The sequence below is a fragment of the Delphinapterus leucas genome, chromosome 8 (genome assembly GCF_059928025.1).
Source record: "Delphinapterus leucas isolate spDelLeu-1000000601 "Yukka" chromosome 8, BTC_Dleu_Yukka2, whole genome shotgun sequence".
Classification (NCBI taxonomy): domain Eukaryota; kingdom Metazoa; phylum Chordata; class Mammalia; order Artiodactyla; family Monodontidae; genus Delphinapterus; species Delphinapterus leucas.
This window is the reverse complement of record NC_143136.1, coordinates 67,525,947-67,540,593: the sequence shown is the minus strand read 5'-3', so window position 1 is coordinate 67,540,593 and position 14,647 is coordinate 67,525,947.

Genomic DNA, 14,647 nt, shown 5'->3' with positions numbered 1-14,647 from the left:
GCTGGCAGAAGGGAGTGGGGTATACAAGAATGCGTTGGCACAGACCATTTAAACTGACAGATTCTAGAGCTTGAACTTGGCAGTGGTTTTGAAACTAATTTATTTGTTATTTGCAGGAAATGGTTACCACTTTGAAACACATTCGAAAAGCTTCCAATTTCAGGACATTGAAGAATCAAACACTGCAACTAGCATTCTTGTGAGACTCCCTGCTTATATCCCCTTGGCCCCATCCACATACCTGATAAGATGTCATTTCATTCCCTGCCATGGTTATATTTTTTTGCTCATTTCCTATTTCTGTTTTTAAAATTGAATCGTCTCCAAATTCTTTTCCATTTTTAAAAACCACCTGCTCTTCTTTCTAAAGTACCTCCAACACAGGTTCACATCTCTTGAGAGTTAGATTTGGAAGTGATATATACGTGCTATTTGTGTCTTGGCATTAAAGGCTGGAGTATGTACTGACTCTTTATTTGAATATGTTAGTATTACGTAGACAAAATCAAAATTCCATGGGCATTATAAATTCAATGCAATTTCAATTAAAAGCGTAATAGGATTTTTCCTATACCTTGATAAACTGATTCATCCATATAGAGGAAAAAAGCTCTAAAGCTAGCCAAATATGTTTGGGGAAAAAAAAAAAACACAGAAAACACAGAGGGCTTGCTCCACCAGAAATAAAGATTTTTATATAAAACCATGGTAATGAATACAATGTAGTTTTAGAGTAGAAAAAGACAGTTTAATCAGTAGAACTGAATAGGAATCCCAGAACCAGAGGTGTGTATATAGATCAACTTGTTAAATTGTAAAATGGATATTAAAAACACATTATCAAAGAATGAACTATTCCAAAAAGAGCATTTGGACATTAGCTTTACATATTAAACAATAATAATAAAAATATAATCAGACTCTTAGCCAAACAATATACACAGATATAAATTCCAAGGGTATTAAAACTTACATACAAAAAATAAAAGTAGGAAATATTTGTGGCCTTAGGATGGCAAAGAAATAAGAGTTATAAAGGAATAGATGAATTAATTTGTCCAGATCAAAATTTAAATCCCTGTGCACTAAGGATATCACAAACAAAATATAAGGACAAGCCACACACTGGAAGAAGACATTTGAAACACATATCATAAGGAAACTGAAGCAAGAAAATTTTAAAACCTCTTATATGTGATAAAAACACAACAATATAGTAAAATATGGTCAGGATTTGAACAAATACCAGAAAAGGAAACTTGAATTGTCAATTAACACAATCCTGCGGAAAGCTATTCACATACATTAATATTTTCAAAATACTATTTCACACCAATCAGACTGGCAAAACAAATTGTAACACTAAGTGTTGATGAGGATTAGGTAGCTTTGGTTCATTGCTGGTAGGGGTATAAATCATTAGGGCCAATTATGAAAGCATTTTCGAAGTACCTTGTAATATAGAAGATGTACAAAATCTTCAATCCAGCAATTCAGTCCCTAGGTATATACTCTAACAAAAACATAAACAACACAAATAAAACCCTCATAAAAAGACATAACTTAGAATATTTTTGCAGCATTATTTGTAATGATGAAAACTTTGAAACAGTCCCCCAAAAATAACATGTACAGAAATGGATAAATTTTGGTATAATCTTAAAAAGCAGCAAAAATGAAATACACACACACAGCTAGATAGAATGAAAGAACAATAAGTAGATCAATATGAATAGATCTCAAAATATAATGTTTATTTACTTTTTAAAAGCAAGTTATGGAACAGTATGTATAGGATGATAGCATTACATAATTTTTCAAACACATGGGAAGAAAATATATCTTGTTTATGGATAGTTACATATGTAGTAAGAGTATAAAAAATGCACATAAAATTTGTGAATGTGATAACCTTTGAGGAGAACAAAGGGGAAAACTATAATGTTTTATTTCTTTAAAAAATAGCCTGAAGCAAATATGACAAAATGTTATTTATTAATTCCAGGGGTAGGGGCGTTGTTGTCGGCCATGGAAATTAAAGCTGCAAGGAAAGGGTATGAAATATTTCTGCTTCTTACGCACTCAAGGAGTTAATGTCAGATCTCATTTCTCACAAGCTTTACCTCCCTGAACTTGAGTTATGGTTATTCTTCACATTAATACTTGAATAAATTTTACTTTAAACAACTTAAAATATCTACCATTTCAGAAGCAACTGACTCCTGTGCTTACACAGACATAAAAACTGGTGTGGAAGATTTAGGTATCCAGGAAGCACTAGCATTTTTTTTTTTTTTCTGTGATACGCGGGCCTCTCACTGCTGTGGCCTCTCCCGTTGCGGAGCACAGGCTCCAGACGCGCAGGCTCAGCGTCCATGGCTCACGGGCCTAGCTGCTCCACGGCATGTGGGATCTTCCCGGACCGGGGCACAAACCCGTGTCCCCTGCATTGGCAGGCGGACTCCCAACCACTGTGCCACCAGGGAAGCCCAGCACTAGCATTTTTATTAGAACCCCAGGCAGAAATAAGGAAAAGCCCTCGCTCTGAAGTTTCCTCTCCTACTAGTCAGCCTTAGAGCTCTGATGTTCTACCAACAGTTATTTCCTTGGATAACAGTATTGTTACATCTGATCACCCTTGTCTTCTTTCCTACCTACTGTCACTCACTACCTTCTTTCTAACCATCAGTAGCAATTAATATTTTCACATACATGGAATTTTTTAACCCCTTTCTAATCTAATGAAACAGCAAGCTAAGATGAAGAAACTTTTGATAGGAAGAATAAGAGTAGGAAATAACCTGTGTCAGAGCATTTATCAATTAGGTTGGGCTGGGACTGGCTTAGTAGAGAACAACTCCAAAACAACTCCAAAACTCTAATTGGTTTAACATAAAAATATTTCTTTCTTTGTCATGTTATACGTGCAAAGCAGATTGGTGGAGAGCTCTTTTTCACCAAGGAACTCAGGTGATAGAGTTACTTACATGCACTTGTGCTAAGATTAGTGAAAAAAAATAACTAAATAAAATAAATTGACACCAGGGGAAATGTCAAGCACACTGCACATCTCATAACTTTACCATCTCATAACTTTGGTATCTGGAAGATGTAACCTTCTCAATACTATTTGTGGTTCAGGAGCAAGGAGGAAAGGCACACAAGCTCTTCACTACCACATACTCTTTTGGCCAGAAAAAGTTACAGGGCCCACTCACCCCAGAAATTGGCCTTCCATGTGCCTGAAAGGGAGGAATATGAATGTTGGTGGCTGCTAGTAACATCTACCAAAATGCAGGCCTGGGTTGGAGGCGGGTAGGTAGAGAGGACATCAGGAGAGGAGAGTCAGTGAAAGGTTGAAAAGAAGGCTAAGAAGGTACACAAGGAGCAGACCTCCCAACCCCTGCCTAAATATAACCCTCAGATTCAAATATTTGATTGACATACAGAAATTGGGGGAAAATAGTTTTAGTCCACTGCTTTTAGCATAGAACTTCAATGTAATGGTTACAAGATCTTCTGAATCAGAAACACAGGACAGGCATTTTCAAGAATTTTTTTTCAGACAGTTCAAGCCAGATCTCTTTTATTTTGCTGAGCACCACAATTTGAAAATAGGTGCTAGGTCTTCCATAATTTAATGTGTTTATGGGAAAACACAAAAATCAAAGAAGCGTCATTCATTCTCATTCTTTCACTTCTGTTTATGAGATCCAGTACAAGAAAATGAAAATTTGTTAAAGTCCCAGAAACACTTTGTGCAGATTGTTTAAAAAATCTTTTAAGGGGATTATATATCTTCAGTGATGTTAAGGTTTGTGCAATTATGCCTAAAATTAATCTCATTTGGATGAGTCACTTTACCAAATTCGTTTATTATACGATAGCTTCTGCAATATATTTGATTCTCTTCCGGCTGTAGCTAAATTGTAATCATCTGTGCTGGCAAGTCTCTAGGTGAAGTTGCATACTAGGTATTTTTACATCCAAGGCAATTTAATGCCAAAATGTATCCGTGTTCTGTAACAAGAGATTCTAAACAAATCTAACAGAGTTTGTATGCTTCCTTTATCTTTTGTAAAAACTATTGGTAGTTGCAAAAATAACATAATCTGTTCTCAAGCATAGTATTTAATTATTGGCTCATAATTTTATTAGATTCAGTGCAGCAACTGTAATGAGTTTGTGTTCAATTCTGCATTCAGAATCAAGATCTAGGGATTAAGTAATCTTCTTATATTCCTATTCATAACTAAACTCCAAAAGCATTATATCAATTTGATAAGATGTAAAACCTCAAGGAAATTGCTGTGGTCAGCTAGATCTGTAGTCTTAATTTTGATAGCAGAGATAATATGATAACTTCCTCAGGAATTTATTTTCTTACAGTTCTTTTAAACCTACTGCATTTCCTTGCAGGCGTGTCTCTGACAGCAAACCGAGAAGATTTTTTCCCCTTCATTTTTCATTTTTTGACAAAGAAAGAAAACAAAGTCAGGGAGTAATCCTTTTCCTAGAATAAGAGCAGCAGAGCCTTTTAAAGGACCTTCATTATTTTATGTGATAAATGTTCACAGCTCTCACATTTATTGGCATAGCTGTCAACATGTATATTCAGTTTGATAATAATGTTCCAGCTTAACGAGGCCTCTTGGAATTATTTATTATTAAATTTCATTACTTTCTGCAAATGTTCATGCTGATTAAGCCCACCCTTTCAGGCTCTACCACACTTAGACCAGTCACAGTGTGACGTGACAAGATGGTGAAATTTAAGCTAACGTACTTTCCACAGGAACTGTCTTGTCAAACCTTTAAATATAATTTAATGAAATGTCTGTTGACGTAACTATGGAAAGTGGAAAAACTCATTTATAAAATCAACCAACCATACCTGAAGAACATTTGCTCTTTCTGACATGACAAGAATTACTTAAACATTTTGGACTGCCTTTGTGTGGGAAGAATTGCCACATGTGGCATTTGCCAAATATTCTGCCCATTATACTCTGCGATAAATATGGCACATCTTTCCTGACGAGCATTACTCCCAAGGCTCAGACCTCCATAAAAATGCCTTGAAAAGTATGAAGTGATATAGAAATATAACATGCTATTATCTTTACAGATGTTGACAGTCAGGAAAGATCTTGTCTAAATTCTTGATGATTCTGTAATGTAATAAAAGAATAGGAATATATTATATATTATCACTATTGCCATAAGAGGAAATCTAGAGAGTAATTTCATGCATAGCATGGAGAAGGCCTGTGAATGGGATAGATATATAAATAGATTATAGATAGATAGATAATTTCCAACATGGAATATGAAAGTATTAAGGTTTTATGGAGTCAATTCAATAGGAAAAAGCACTGTGGTAATAAGAGAAAGGGTATGGGCCCACTAAATCAAAATCATCATGGGCAAGCTGTGGGATAAGAATATCCCAAGAATATGCCCAAAGAATGGCAGCCAAAAGCAGCTTAAACTTGTCCATTTGGGGTTCCCGCATTATACTTCAGAGTTCTAGCACTGCACCAACCATATTTTTATACTGGGTTTGTCCTCATTTTTCATGAGTTCTTTGAGGCCAGGGACCTTGTTTTATTGTTTGTTTTGTTTTCTTTTATGTTTCATTTCTTTAGCACCTAGAACAGTATCTAAGACATAGGAGGTGATCAATAAATGTTAAATAGATTAATTGGAAGTAGAGAAAATAATCATAACCACAAACCAACTTGGAAAATTTCCTTACATGCAAATGGGCTTAAAATTATTTTCATATTCCTCAAAAGGAGAAACAAAATGAGGTACTGGTGGAGGTGGAGGCAGAAAAAAGTAGCCAAAATTTTTTCTAAAATTCTGAGGAAGGATTATTTTATACCCTTTCTTTCTGATGTGGTCTGGTTGGAAATGTATCTGTTATTCAAATCAGCAAATATTTGGGTGCCTCCTTTTGAATGCCTAGGCAGCGTGGAGAAGATAGACTAATATATGCAGTGCATTTCCTACTCAGGACCATATAGTCTGTTTCAAACACATGCTGATTTTACAAAGCCCACATCAACACGCCCTCAGAAATGTAAAATTTTGAGAGAACAGCGTGCTGTGTTAATCTACTATTTTTCTCTTGGAAGATCTCATCAAAAGGTACATGTCAAGTTGTGCTTTGGAGTACAGCAAGATTGTGAATAAGTGAAGGAGGCCTTGAGTGAGAAAAAAAAGCCGGCTTTTAGGGAAGTAGATATGAAAAGAGGGCATGAGAACCTACCAAAAACAAAAGGAGTGGTGAGCAAAAGTAGAACCCAGAAAGATTTTGGAGACAACAGGCTCACATCTAAAACAATTTGGAAGGTAGGGATTGAAAGATTATGATAAAGAATGGAAATAATCAATGGGCTTAAAAGTTATTCATACAGTAGCAGTCATTTATCCTCTTAACCAAAATTTGTTGAATAATTATTATGTTCTCATAGAAAAAGGAGAAAGGAAAGGATTTTTAAGATAGCATTTATTGAGTTATTTTGTGCCAGGCCCAAGGCCTCCTGTTTTACCTACAGCATCTCAATCCTTGTGGTGATTCCTTTTGTGAAAGGAAAGTGAAGTACAGAGAAGTTATTTGTGCCAAAGTCACAGAGCTGTTAAGTGGACTTGAACCCCCGTCTTTCTATAACAAAAACACATGTTTTGTTTTTTCCCTGTCCCTTGCCCACCATGTACATACTGCCTCCCGAAGTTGCCTCCAACCAACACATCCAGTGACGGGTCCTCTACACAAAGACCTTTTAAATAACAAAAGAGATATATATAACATCTTACAGAAGAACCCAATACATAGCTACATAGCTAGATAGTGATAGAGATTTGACCATTAAATAGCAATTGAAAAGCACCACGCAAAAGCAACTGTAAAATAGTTTTATCAAAATTTTGGACAAACAAACAAACCCAGAAGTATGAAGAAATCGAAAACAAATTATACCATCAGCATCCTTAAACGTACATACACGCTTCTACAAATCCAGAACCTTAGTTTCTTAATCACTGAACCTATTTTAAATCATTTTACAATTGCTATTTTATTCACCCATAATGTTTGCCCACAGATATATTTGTATCATGCTGAGTTTGGGCTAATGTTAGAGCACGTAGTTCATAATAACCTAGTGAGAACTGGAGTTACAAAAGTAACCTTCAGAAAAATATCTCCATAATCAGCCTCAAACAGGTGGTGTCCAGGGTCCAACGTGAGAAGACCTGGCCAATCCCAGAGTTCAATCCAGACTCTTGAGATGGCCTTGAGGCTACTGTTTGTATTCACCATGGTTTTTCCATCTGTAAATTAAGATTGAAAATCTCTTCTTCAGTTTCCTGTCTTTTACAGTAAGGCACCAAGCTTAAACAGTAAATTAGTGTTCTACAATGGCTCTGACTAGTAAGTAACTAGATTCAATCCTATAGAAGGGTACAGACAGCCCCCTTCAAAGGACACTGGAAGAGGGTTGGCAGACCTTTCTGTCCAGGAGTATTGTACTTTGACATCATTGGCACTCAACACTGCCAGCCCCTTAGTCAACCCATGGAACATATTCAGTGCCATGGCTGGGCAATACTGGGGCCTTAAGAAACATAACAACAGCATTATCTACTGAAAAGATCTTTTGAAAAAGATCTTAGGTCTTTGAGTCAGGCACTCATGATTTGAAAACAAACTCTAATACTTTACTTTTCTGTTTTCTCTTCTGTGACACCAGGATAGCACAACTTCCCATCTGGGTTTTTTTCAATGGTTAAAGGAGGTAAACCATGTAAAGAGCCTATGATAGTGTCTGAAACTTAGCAGAGCTCCAAAATAATAGTTACTCCTGGTATTGTTTGATTGGCCCTATAACACAGCTAAGAAAACAGAAGTATAAAGAGTTTAAATGTCTTTTCTTCTATCACACAATGGAAAGACCTGGACTGACTCCAAATTTGTGTTCATAGCGGAGAAGAATCTGTGATCTGGAGAAAAAAGCATTTTAAAAACATATTTGGAGGTCAGAGTTGCTAGGGCAATTTCATAATTTTATAATTAACTAAAAATAGCTTTATTGTAAGCCAAGGGATCTCAACAGCAGTCCCAGTTTGATCTGGACATCTACACTTCACTGCTTATACTTCACAACAAACCTTCAAATTGGAAAATGCACTGGAGTAATTAAGATTTTTAATTGGAAGAAAAAGTATACAATTTGCAAAATGTATTTAATTAGCCCTCAGACCACTCACTGATCCAACACATAATTTCCAAAGCAGTTGTACAATTCAGTACATAGTCTTTGCTAAAAAGGAAACCATATTATTAAAAAAAAAACACAGCTAGATCTGACTTAGAGGGTAAATGTGTCCAGATCAAATTATATTCTTACTTCTTGACGTTTAGCCCAATCCCCTTTAATGTCTCACTTCTTTTTTAATGCTTTCAAGCTTGTTTTTTTATTAATTATACAAATCATTAGTATTAAAAGGCAATATAATTGTTTCAAGAAGTGGCTTCACAGACTATCTGCATATTTAATCAACTGCCTCTAAATTTTTAATCATTTGAGTCCAGGTTCTTGTCTTGAAGCTTAACGTGATAACAAACCTACCAACCGGTAGAACTAATTGGTACAAAATTAGTCAATAATTTATAAGGTAAGGAAAAAAAATATTGGCTGTTATGAAGGTATAAGACCACCAGCCATAGTTATTTCTGAGAGGTAGCAGCAAAAACAGTACTTGGTTCTGCAAATCTATGGCACACTGCTGACATCCACTGGCAGTTCCTTGGCATTGTTCAGATTCTTTGAATTTTTAGTGTAAGACTTGTAAAAAAAAAACAAATCAGTGGGTCTTAACATATTTATGCCTTTCTTTAATGTTAACATTAGTTGGATTAACTTGTACATCCATTACATTGAGTGAATCATGTGTCCAATTTTTAAAAGCTTGAAATTCAATAATAGATGGGAATCATTCTGTGTATTCTCAGTTAGAGTGATTCCAGTGAAGCTCCTGACCACTGTGAGTTTGAGAGAAGACAAACGGAAACATAGTGAGAAGAGAAAACATCTTCACTTCAGTAGTGAAAATCAGTATTGTAGTGTTATACTAATGGGAATTTGGTGAAATGCCTTGCCTCTGTCATTTTGAAAACAGTGAAGCTTTTGACAAGGACTAGCACTGGGTAGCAATGGTCAAGTGCACTAAGGTAGTGGCTCTCAAAGTTTAGTAAACATTAGAACCATGTGGATCGCTTATTACAGTTGCAGATTTGGGGGCTTCATTGCAGAGCTACATCAGAATCTTTGAGAAAATTTTCTAATTCATTTGGCTCACAAGCCACGCTTTGAGGAATACTGACCTAAGAATAAAATTTCTTATCCTTAGTGCTCCAAACATGGAATTACATGCAGAATGCAGAACATATACTAGTTTGGATGCCCTACTGGGGGCAACATGGGGGAGAAGTTCAACTTTACCAGTGGAACAACTTATTTAAATGTTTTCTTTTTGTATTATATCTATCACTTTTGTATTCAATCACTTCCAGTAATTTGATCATCATATCATTCAAAAATTATTTAAAAATTTTTTTTCAAATCTTCAGGCAGTGCATATAAGACAGAAATAATTTATGATTGTTTATAAATAGAAATCAGATCCCCAGAAAGAAAATGAAATTAAATAGGTCAAGAGTAATGAGTGTGAAACACTCAAAGGCAATATGTAATTTATACTCACTATACATATCAATGTCTTAGCAGTATTGTGTTATCTGTGGGTGGTAAAATCATGGGTGAATTTTTTTGCTACTTTTGTCTGATTTTGTTGCAATGAAGATGTGCTATTTATGTTATTTTTTAAAGTTTAGCTAAACATATCCTACAGGTTCTGGGGAAACCATGGATGCAGGGAGGACTCAATGGTACATTCAGCAGTCTTGATAATATTTAACCAGTCATCCTCATCATTATTATGATCATTCCCACATCATTCTAAATCCCACAACTGAGCCTTCAATCAAGCAGAAGATTCATGGGTGCCTTTAAGAACTGAATCACTACACAGAGAGTTTGGGTATTTACTTGGAAACTACAATTTAATAACTTTAAATTAATAATTGTGACTTGGAGTGAAGAACAATTTTGAGAAGAACCAACAAGGTAGAGGACATAAGGGGAAGAAAGCACAAAGGCTAAGCTATTTTCTATGATAAACCAAGGAAAAGGTGTTCTAGAGATGGGGTTATAAAATGGTAAAGGCAGGAGGGACAGCATCTAGAACTTAGAGGGGGAAAAACTATGTTCAATATTTTGGAGGGACTAAAAATTAAGTAGGTAGATTGCAAGTCCAAGTAGGTTATTTCTTTTTACTGTAATAAAATGTCACAGTATTACAAAGTACAGTAATAAAAAAGCAATGCCCTTTCAGAGAACATGCTCACGCCACCTCCAGGCTCCCAAGAGCCTGTGTAGGGTTTGTGTGTGTCTGGGATAATGTTGCTGGAAGAGGACTGAGGAGTTTGGTGGTGAAGCAACTATTTTTTTTTTAATTTTTTATACAGCAGGTTCTTATTAGTTATCTGTTTTATACATATTAGTGTATATATGTCAATCTCAATCTCCCAATTCATCCCACCACCACCAACCCCCCTGCCACTTTGAAGCCACATTGTAATCTTTACTAGCCTATCAGTATAAAAGCTGGAAGCTCCCTAGCCTCAGAAAATAAAAACAGGTCTCTTAATGAAAATTCTCTAGTTCCTTTGAGTTACAAAACCACAGCCTGGGGAGAGAGCCTAAATTTAGACTTTTCTTCTTTCCTTAAGGAATTGTCAAGCAGCTGCCAAGATGTCTGTTCATTGTCCATTGAGAATTAATGGGAAATAAGGAATCCACGTGTTTTGGCAGAAGAGTAACATGCTCAGATCGAAACACTAGTTCGGATAGACAAGACATCCAATAATCTACATGGATATTTTACTAGAAAAGAATGCCAGTTCACGTTAAGAAATGACAAACAATTGAGATAGGCAAACAGAAAAGTAGAGAGTATAAAATCACTTAAATACTTTTCTCCATTGTTGATTAGTCTTTTTTTTTCTCTAAAATGAAAAGAGATTGATTTTTCTGATTATACAAAATATACCCATTCATCAAAAGCAATAAAGAAAAAAATATAAAGCCAAATATAAAGTCAGCCAAAGAATAGCACTAATTTTATATCATAGGCAGAGCAGGGTCAACTAATTCTACTCTCATTTTTGTAAACATCCTTCTACCATGTGCACTCACACATACAATTTTTCTCAAAAATTGTGATTTTTTTCCCATCAATGAATTTAGATATATGAGCATCCATTATGATGATTATGACCAATCCCCTAGGTATTTTCTGTTTTTTACAATTGTAAATGATGCTGCAGTAAACCTCTACTCTTGCCCACTTCCAATTCATTATCCACAAAGTTTCAAGAGTGATCTTGTCCAAATATAAATCCTGTTTTATCATTTTTCATTTGTTTGTTTAAAAGCCATCAATGGCTTTCCATTACCCTTAATGGATAGAAAGCCCAGAGATAAAACCATGCACATATGGTAACCTAATTTATGACAAAGGAGGCAAGAACATACAATGGAAAAAAGATAGCCTCTTCAATAAGTGGTACTGAGAAAACTGGACAGCTACATGTAAAAGAATGAAATTAGAACACTACCTAACACCATATATAGAAATAAACTACAAACGGATTAAAGACCTAAATGTAAGACCAGACATTATAAAACTCTTAGAGGAAGACATAGGAGAAACGCTCTTTTACATAAACCTCAGCAAGATCTCTTTTGACCCACCTCCTAGAGTAATGAAAACAAAAATAAATAAATAAACAAACAGGACCTAATTAAACTTAAAAGCTTTTCGCACAGCAAAGGAAATCATAAACAAGATGAAAAGACAACCCTCAGAATGAGAGAAAATATTTGCAAATGAAGCAACGGACAGAGGGTTAATCTCCAAAATATACAAACAGCACATGGAGCTGAATATCGAAAAAACAAACAACTCAATCAAAAAATGGGCAGAAGACCTAAATAGACATTTCACCAAAGAAGACATAAAGATCACAAAGAGGCACATGAAAACCTGCTCAACATCACTAGTTATTAGAGAAATGCAAATCAAAACTACAATGAGGTGTCAACTCATACTGGTTAGAATGGCCATTATCCAAAAATCTACAAACAACAAATGCTGGGAAGGGTGTGGAGAAAAGGGAACACTTTTGCACTGTTGGTGGGAATGTAACTTGGTACAGCCACTATGGAGAACAGTATGGAGGTTCCTTAAAAAACTAAAAATAGGGAGATTGGTTCAAGATTGTGAACTAGAAGGACGTGCATACACTCCCTCTTGTGAGAGCACCAGAATCACAACTAACTGCTGAACAATTATGAACAGGAATATGCTGGAACTCATCAAATAAGTTACCCCACATCCAAGGACAAAGGAGAAGCCGCAGTGAGTAGGAAGGGCACAATCACAATAAAATCAAATCCCATAACTGCTAGGTAGCTGACTCACAAACTGGAGAACACTTATACCACAGAAGTCCACCCACTGGAGTGAAGGTTCTGAGCCCCACTTCAGGCTTCCCAACCTGGGGGTCCGGCAGTGGGAGGAGGAATTCCCAGACAATCAGACTTTGAAGGCTAGAGGGATTTGATTGCAGGACTTCAACAGGACTGGAGAAACAGAGACTCCTCGCTTGGCACACACAAATGGTGTGTGCATCAGGATGCAGGGGAAGGGCAGTGACCCCATAGGAGACTGAACCAGACCTACCTGCTAGTGTTGGAGGGTCTCCTGCAGAGGCAGGGTGTGGCTATGGCTCACTGTGAGGAAGAGAACACTGTAGAAGATCTAGGAAGTACTCCTTGGCATGAGCCCTCCAATAGTCCGCCATTAGCCCCACCAAAGAGCCGGGTAGGCTCCAGTGCTGGGTCACCTCAGGCCAACCAACCAACAGGGAGGGAACCCAGCCCCACCCAACCGCAGACAAGTGGATTAAAGTTTTACTGAGCTTTGCCCACCAGAGCAACACCCAGCTCTACCCACCACCAATCTCTCCCATCAGGAAGCTTGCACAGCCCTCTTAGATAGCTTCATCCACCAGAGAACAGACAACAGAAGCAAGAAGAACTACATTCCTGCAGCCTGTGGAACAAAAACCACATTCACAGAAAAATAGACAAGATGAAAAGGCAGAGGGCTATGTACCAGATGAAGGAACAAGATAAAACCCCAGAAAAACAACTAAATGAAGAGGAGATAGAAAACCTTACAGAAAAAGAATTCAGAATAATGATAGTGAAGATGATCCAGGACCTCAGAAAAAGAATGGAGGCAAGATTGAGAATATGCAAGAAATGTTTAACAAAGACCTAGAAGAATTAAGAACAAACACCTAGAAGAATTAAAGAACAAACATAGATGAACAGTGCAACAACTGAATTGAAAAATACACTACAAGGAATCAATAGCAGAATAACTGAGGCAGAAGAACAGATAAGTGACCTGGAAGACAGAATGGTAGAAATCACTGCAACAGAACAGAATAAAGAAAAAGTAATGAAAAGAAATGAAGACAGCCTAAGAGACCTCTGGGACAACATTAAACACACCAACATTAGCATGACAGGGGTCCCAGAAGGAGAAGAGAGAGAGAAAGGACCCGAGAAAATATTTGAAGAGATTGTAGTCAAAAACTTCCCGAACATGGGAAAGGAAATAGCCACCCAAGTCCAGGAAGCACAGAGAGTCCCATACAGGAGAAACCCAAGGAGAAACCCACTGAGACACATAGTAATCAAATTGGCAAAAATTAAAGGCAAAGAAAAATTATTAAAAGCAACAAGGAAAAAACGACAAATAACATAGAAGGGAACTCCCATAAGGTTAACAGCCGATATCTCAGCAGAAACTCTACAAGCCAGAAGGGAGTGGCACAATATATTTAAAGTGATGAAAGGAAAGAACCTACAACGAAGATTACTCTACCCAGCAAGGATCTCATTCAGATTCGATGGAGAAATCAAAACCCTTACAACCAAGCAAAAGCTAAGAGAATTCAGCACCACCAAACCAGCTCTACAGCAAATGCTAAAGGAACTTTTCTAAGTGGGAAATACAAGAGAAGAAAAGGACCTACAAAAACAAACCCAAAGCAATTAAGAAAATGGTCACAGGAACATATATATCAATAATTACCTTAAACATGAATGGATTAAATGTTCCAACCAAAAGACACAGGCTGGCTGAATGGATACAAAAACAAGACCCATATATATGCTGCCTACAAGAGACCCACTTCAGACCTAGGGACACATACAGACTGAAAGTGAGGGGATGGAAAACAATATTCCATAAAAATGGAAATCAAAAGAAAGCTGGAGTAGCAATACTCAAATAAGATAAAGTAGACTTTAAAATAAAGAATGTTACAAGAGACAAGGAAGGACACTACATAATGTTCAAGGGATCAATCCAAGAAGAAGATATAACATTTATAAATATATATGCACCCAAAATAGGAGCACCTCAATACATAAGGCAACTG